This window comes from Helianthus annuus, chromosome 1, assembly GCF_002127325.2.
Source record: "Helianthus annuus cultivar XRQ/B chromosome 1, HanXRQr2.0-SUNRISE, whole genome shotgun sequence".
Classification (NCBI taxonomy): domain Eukaryota; kingdom Viridiplantae; phylum Streptophyta; class Magnoliopsida; order Asterales; family Asteraceae; genus Helianthus; species Helianthus annuus.
In genome coordinates this window covers 58307-66205 of record NC_035433.2, presented here as the reverse complement: position 1 = coordinate 66205, position 7899 = coordinate 58307, and the positions used below count along the sequence as shown (strand labels likewise).

General features: G+C 41.0%; 1 long non-coding RNA gene across 1 annotated transcript; it reads right to left on the bottom strand.

The window, feature by feature from the left end:
• Positions 1 to 5975: 5975 nt before the first annotated feature.
• Positions 5976 to 7787, bottom strand: LOC118492051. The gene is made up of 4 exons (XR_004892500.1): positions 6938 to 7787; positions 6820 to 6862; positions 6498 to 6691; positions 5976 to 6350 (listed from the first exon to the last, which is right to left on the bottom strand). It is a non-coding gene; the product is annotated as an uncharacterized LOC118492051 (long non-coding RNA).
• Positions 7788 to 7899: the final 112 nt, after the last annotated feature.

Genomic DNA, 7899 nt, shown 5'->3' with positions numbered 1-7899 from the left:
ATAATCTTTTTCCATAGGCTCACAGCATCACATTTGTACCGCCACGTCCATTTAAGCAAAAGCGCTTCATTTGTATCTTGTATACTAGCCACTCCCAACCCACCTTTATTTTTTGGTCTTGCTATAACCTCCCAAGCGACCCATGGTATCTTATAACACCCGAAGAACCGGCCCAAAAGAACCGTCTAAAGATCGCCTCAATACTTTGAACCACCGCTTTAGGCGCTTGATACAATGAAAAATAGTACACCGGAAGGTTTTCAAGAACCGACTTAATCAAAACCAAGCGCCTTCCTATAGATAACGTTCTCGCCTTCCATGTTTCTAACCTTCTTTTAATCACGTCAATAACCATATTCCAGTTATTAATTCTGGACATATTTGCTCCCACTTTAATCCCCAAATACACAAACGGAAAAGAACCACGTTTACAACCCAAAATCGCCATCATATCGTCTACTTCAAAATCCTCCGTACCAATCCCATAAAGATTGGACTTATGGATGTTTATTCGAAGGCCCGAACAAATATAAAATATTCTCAAAATGCGAGCCGTGTTTTGAATGTTCTCTTGCGACCATTCCCCCATAATAAGCGCATCATCCGCATAAAACAGGTGGGTAATATCGGCTTCACTCTCAGAAAAATTAATACCTTTAAGGACCCCAATCTCTTGAGCTTTTTTCAACAACCAAGACAACGCCTCCATCACTATAAGGAATAAGAATGGTGAAATAGGGTCGCCTTGACGAAGACCCTTTTCACAATTAAATTCGAAGGTTGGAGACCCATTCACAAGAACCGCGGATCTAGATGCCTTCAATATTCCTTCTATCCACTTACCCCATCTTGATTTAAAACCCATTTGGTGCATCATAGACAACAAAAAATTCCAATTCACATTATCATACGCTTTTTCGAAATCAATCTTTAGGATAAACGACTTACGGTTCTTTTTCTTCAACCATTCCATGAGCTCATTTACTTGTCTACTGTGTACGACAACTTTTTGGGTACAAAAATTAATGGTTTCAAATAGTAACTTATTTGTTACTCTATTTACCGTGGTACATAGCTGCACGGTACGTAAATAACCGCACGGTACGTAAATAGCCGCAAGTGGTAAACTACCGCAGTACCATTCCGCAAGTGGTATCAGAGCAATCAGCTAGCACGTTTTTGGCCCCCTCAAGATGCTCAATGTCGAAGGAATATCTTGAAAACCACATTTGCCATCTGACACAAAACACATAACCCTAAACCCTAAACCCAGATCACTATTTCTCGGCAAGTTTCGTTTGATGAAACCATCTTCCCTACACCATACCCACACCTTTCAGCCCACTGCTCCCTATTCCCAACCCACGGCCCGAAACCAGTCGGCCCACTATACTGCAGCCCATCCGCCGACCCTGAACCCACCCGCACCCGCCTACGGCCCGCCACCTTACACACCACAAGCCCACTACAGTGCTAACCAACCTACGGGTTACAATCCTATGTGTCCATCAGACCTTAATGCAGCCTTCTCCTCGATGCAGCTCAACTATGACCCAAACTCAGTTATGGACACGGGAGCAACATCACACGCCACAGATGAACAAGGTATGATCAAAACTCCCGACTCTTTTCCTATTAACAGTAATATATTAGTCGGCAATGGCGCGTCTTTGCCCGTTCATGGGTCGGGAACGAGCTATTTAACCTTACCCAACCGAACTTACATACTACCCAGAATCCTTTATTGCCCACAAATCATTAAAAAGTTAATTTCTGTTAGACGATTTACTCGTATCAACAGTGTTTCTATTGAGTTTGACCCCTTTGGTTTTTCTTTGAATGACCTTCGAACTGGGCGTCTTCTTTCCCGCCACAATAGCACCGGGGATCTCTATCCAATCACACCACCAGAACTACCCACCTCAAGCAACCTTCATCACCTCAGCATCTCTTCCATGGCATGATCGTTTGTGGCACCCCGGCGCTCAAGTCTTGGATGTTCTTAGTCGTCATTTTAATTTTAATTTATCTTGTAATAAGAACAAATCATCTAGTATTTGTCACTCTTCTCAACTTTCCAATAGCAAACGTTTACCTTTTTATGCATCAAATTCTATTACTTTTTCGCCATTTGATATCATTCATAGTGACCTTTGGACTTCCCCCGTACTAAGTAAATCTGGATATAAATATTATATGGTTTTGATTGACAACTTTTAACACTTCATTTGGGTATACCCCTTAAAATTTAAATCTTAAACTTTTCCAACTATTGTTAAGGTTTCACCACATGATTGCCACCCAATTCAACAGACAAATTAAAACCTTCCAATGTGACCTCGGCGGTGAGTTTGACAATAATGCTTTTAAAATATTTGCCACCCAGCACGGCTTGTTATTTCGTTTTTCCTGTCCCCAAACTTCTTCTCAAAACGGCCGTGCCGAGCGCATGATCCGTCGTCTAAACGACATCATTCGCGCTCTCCTTATCCACTCATATCTTCCACCTACTTTCTGGGTTGAAGCTCTTCACACTGCTGCTTACCTTCACAATATTCTTCCTACGAAAAGACTTGACTTTTTTACTCCTACTTTTGCCCTCTACCTTCGACACCCAATATACGACTATCTTCGGGTGTTCGGATGCGCTTCGGGGGTACCGATGCTTCGACCCTACGATCGGGAAAGTCACTATTTCTCGGCAAGTTTTGTTTGATGAAACCATCTTCCCGTATACCATACCCACACCCACCCCATCATACAGGGTTCATTGATAGACGATTTCCAGGTTTTGTTTGTAGGTTGAAGAAATCTTTATACGGGCTTAAACAGGCTCCACGAGCTTGGTACACACGGTTTGCGAACTACATCTTATCCCACGGGTTCAAGAGTAGTGTGTGTGACAATTCTCTATTCATATACAGTAGCGGCCAGGAAATTGCGTATCTTTTGTTATACGTAGATGATATTGTCTTCACAGCTTCCTCTGACAAGTTGTTGCACGACATTATTCAGACACTCTCACGAGAGTTTGCCATGTCTGATCTGGGTTCATTGCATCATTTCTTGGGCAGTCGGGTCACTCGTCAAGCAAATGGCCTATTTTTGGATCAGACACAGTATGCCAAAGACATCATTGCTCGGGCCAACATGACATCTTGTAAACCCTGTGCAACTCCAGTTGATCTATCTTCTAAATTAAGTGCCACACATGGCCCTCTGTTTCATGACCCAACTCTTTACCGCAGCCTTGCTGGAGCTCTTCAGTACCTCACTTTCACCCGCCCGGACATATCTTATGCGGTACAACAAGTTTGTTTATTTATGCACGAGCCTCAGGATCCTCATTATGCTTTCATGAAGCGCATACTTCGGTACATTCAGGGGACGTTGGACTATGGCATTCCTTGGTTGTCTACTCCGACGCTGACTGGGGCGGGTGCCCGGGTTCTCGTCAATATACAAGTGGTTATTGTGTATTTCTGAGGAATAATTTGCTTTCTTGGTCCTCTAAGCGCCAGCCTACTGTTTCGCGTTCAAGTGCGGAGGCTGAATACCGAGGTGTTGCGAATGCCGTTGCTGAGGTCACTTGGTTACGCAATTTACTGCTTGAGCTACACGTCCCCCTCCTCCAAGCCACTTGAATACCGTAGTGTTTTGTGATAATGTTTCCGCAATATACTTGTCTGATAATCCTGTACAACATCAGCGTACGAAGCATATAGAAATCGATATCCATTTTGTACGCGAGAAGGTCCGCCTAGGACATGTCCGGGTCTCTGATGTCCCTGCTCCGTATCAGTACGCGGATATATTTACCAAAGGATTATCTCGGCAACTTTTTCAATCATTTCGATCCAGTTTGACCGTTTGCCCAAGGACCGCTCAAACTGCGGGGGAGTATTAGCCGAGATTTATGCATAAGATTAGGATTTTCATATATTTGTGATTATATTGTAATTATGTATAGATTACAGTTTCCATGTTTAGTGCTAGGGTTAGTCCCTATATAAAGGGATCCTTTGTAATCGTTTTATTCATTCAGAAAATATAATTCACAGCCACTTTTACTATTAAGGTTTGAATATGGTATTTTAGTAATCTTTACTTTGTTATTTGTGGGTTTTAGGTGTGTTTTATGGCTGAAATCATAGTGTTTTATGACTTTTTGCACTTTTTTAGGAAATTTGGATTTTGTAGCTAAACCCTACCCTATCTTCTAAAAACTTGACATAATAGAATGGAAGTCGATTAGTAAACCGGGAAGAAATTAAGACTCATGACATACGTTGCGTGTGTTTCGCTGTGAGCTACAGTCTTCAAGCCTCATGTAGAAAAAAATGTGAAACTTAAAACAGTGGACGGGTAGTAAAACTGAAAAAAGAAGTAAGATTCTAGAACATACCTCAATAGTGTTAGGTTGTGAGGACAGCCGTCTTTGAATCTCGCGAAGAAAAACCTAATATTGCAAAGAGAAGTCGTTTAGTAAACAGACCAGACTAGTGCTAATATTGCAAAGAGAAGTCGTTTAATATTGCGCTTCGGGGGTACCGATGCTTCGACCCTACGATCGGGAAAGTCACTATTTCTCGGCAAGTTTTGTTTGATGAAACCATCTTCTCGTATACCATACCCACACCCACCCCATCATACATGGTTCATTGATAGACGATTTCCAGGTTTTGTTTGTAGGTTGAAGAAATCTTTATACGGGCTTAAACAGGCTCCACGAGCTTGGTACACACGGTTTGCGAACTACATCTTATCCCACGGGTTCAAGAGTAGTGTGTGTGACAATTCTCTATTCATATACAGTAGCGGCCAGGAAATTGCGTATCTTTTGTTATACGTAGATGATATTGTCTTCACAGCTTCCTCTGACAAGTTGTTGCACGACATTATTCAGACACTCTCACGAGAGTTTGCCATGTCTGATCTGGGTTCATTGCATCATTTCTTGGGCAGTCGGGTCACTCGTCAAGCAAATGGCCTATTTTTGGATCAGACACAGTATGCCAAAGACATCATTGCTCGGGCCAACATGACATCTTGTAAACCCTGTGCAACTCCAGTTGATCTATCTTCTAAATTAAGTGCCACACATGGCCCTCTGTTTCATGACCCAACTCTTTACCGCAGCCTTGCTGGAGCTCTTCAGTACCTCACTTTCACCCGCCCGGACATATCTTATGCGGTACAACAAGTTTGTTTATTTATGCACGAGCCTCAGGATCCTCATTATGCTTTCATGAAGCGCATACTTCGGTACATTCAGGGGACGTTGGACTATGGCATTCCTTGGTTGTCTACTCCGACGCTGACTGGGGCGGGTGCCCGGGTTCTCGTCAATATACAAGTGGTTATTGTGTATTTCTGAGGAATAATTTGCTTTCTTGGTCCTCTAAGCGCCAGCCTACTGTTTCGCGTTCAAGTGCGGAGGCTGAATACCGAGGTGTTGCCAATGCCGTTGCTGAGGTCACTTGGTTACGCAATTTACTGCTTGAGCTACACGTCCCCCTCCTCCAAGCCACTTGAATACCGTAGTGTTTTGTGATAATGTTTCCGCAATATACTTGTCTGATAATCCTGTACAACATCAGCGTACGAAGCATATAGAAATCGATATCCATTTTGTACGCGAGAAGGTCCGCCTAGGACATGTCCGGGTCTCTGATGTCCCTGCTCCGTATCAGTACGCGGATATATTTACCAAAGGATTATCTCGGCAACTTTTTCAATCATTTCGATCCAGTTTGACCGTTTGCCCAAGGACCGCTCAAACTGCGGGGGAGTATTAGCCGAGATTTATGCATAAGATTAGGATTTTCATATATTTGTGATTATATTGTAATTATGTATAGATTACAGTTTCCATGTTTAGTGGTAGGGTTAGTCCCTATATAAAGGGATCCTTTGTAATCGTTTTATTCATTCAGAAAATATAATTCACAGCCACTTTTACTATTAAGGTTTGAATATGGTATTTTAGTAATCTTTACTTTGTTATTTGTGGGTTTTAGGTGTGTTTTATGGCTGAAATCATAGTGTTTTATGACTTTTTGCACTTTTTTAGGAAATTTGGATTTTGTAGCTAAACCCTACCCTATCTTCTAAAAACTTGACATAATAAAATGGAAGTTGATTAGTAAACCGGGAAGAAATTAAGACTCATGACATACGTTGCGTGTGTTTCGCTGTGAGCTACAGTCTTCAAGCCTCATGTAGAAAAAAATGTGAAACTTAAAACAGTGGACGGGTAGTAAAACTGAAAAAAGAAGTAAGATTCTAGAACATACCTCAATAGTGTTAGGTTGTGAGGACAGCCGTCTTTGAATCTCGCGAAGAAAAACCTAATATTGCAAAGAGAAGTCGTTTAGTAAACAGACCAGACTAGTGCTGAGTTGTTAGGTGCAGTCTTCAAGTCTGGTATTGGAAAGCTATAAATTATAAACCCGTAGCTGGTTAAACAGAAAATGATGTAATATCCGAGAACATACCTCAATAGTGTTTGGCATGAGAAGCTGTCTTTGAGTCTCGTGCAAAACACATGAAATTCCTTAAATAATCGTCTGTTAGTAAATTGTAAAGGAAGTAATACTCGAAAACTTAACTGACTAGTGTTGGGGTTATGAGCTGGAGTCTTCAAGTCTCGTGAAAAACCGATAAGTTTAAATTTGAAGCCAGTTGTAAACTGAAAAGAAAGTACAATTCGAGAACATACTTCAATAGTATTAGTCTTTGAGTCTCATGAAGAAAAACCTAAAATTGCAAAGAGAAGTCATTTAGTAAACTGAAAGGAATTGAGATTCGAGAACAGACCAGACTAGCGCTGAGTTGTGAGATGCAATGCATTCTTCAAGTCCTGTATAGAAAAACCTGAATTATAAAATGGGCGCTGGTTATTAAACAGAGAAAGATGTAATATTCGAAAACATACCTGCCTAGTGCGGGGCTGTGAGTTGCAGCCTTGGGATCTCATGTAGAAAAATGTCTACTTTAAAACGAAAGTTGGTTAGTAGGTGTAACATGCCGACTACTTATGGGCTGTGATAAGCTGTAGGTTTCAAGTATCGTGCAGAAAAAAAAATGACATTTTAAAACAGAAGTTGCTTAGTAAACTTAAAATGAAGGTTCAAGAACATAACTACCTAATGCTTGGCTGTTAGGTGCAGTCTTCTGGTCCCGTGTGAAATACATGAAATTCTAAAACAAAATTCGGTTAATAAATTGAAAGGGTAGTTATATTTGAAAACATACCTGACTAGTGTTGGGTTATGAGCTTGAGTCTTCAATAAAAGGACCCGTGTTTAATTATAAAGCTTGGATCAATTTAGATATGCTTGAATGAACAATATACGAATATGAGTATACACATGAATGTGCAGGGACTCTCTTGGTGAAACAGAGATACAAAGAACCACACACTAATATTCTATTTCACACACTTACAAATGTCGTCGTTAATGGGCATTTATACCCTTACATGAAACGTTTAAATAACCATTAAACTAAATGACACAACCTAAACCAATCAGCACAATAATACAAACAGTCACACTTTCTTTTAAGCACAGTTTCACTTCTAATTACATCAAATTTCTTGATTATAAATATTCCAACATTCAAATCTCGTGAAGACCCTAAAATTTTAAAATGGCAGTCGATAGTAAACTGAAAAGGAAGTAATATTTGAGAACATACCTCACTGGCTCACTAGTGCTAGGCTGTGAGTCTTTGGGTCTCGTGCATGGTTGTAAAACAAGGTCTCCAAGGCCGAGTACTCCCCGAGTAGTCGCTACAAGGTAGGTTGCCGAGGCGACTTTCTTCAACTCCGACTAATTGCTTGGAATCGATCAAATGCGGTGAACATAGGCCAAAACCGTATCTAGTAGGTCAACT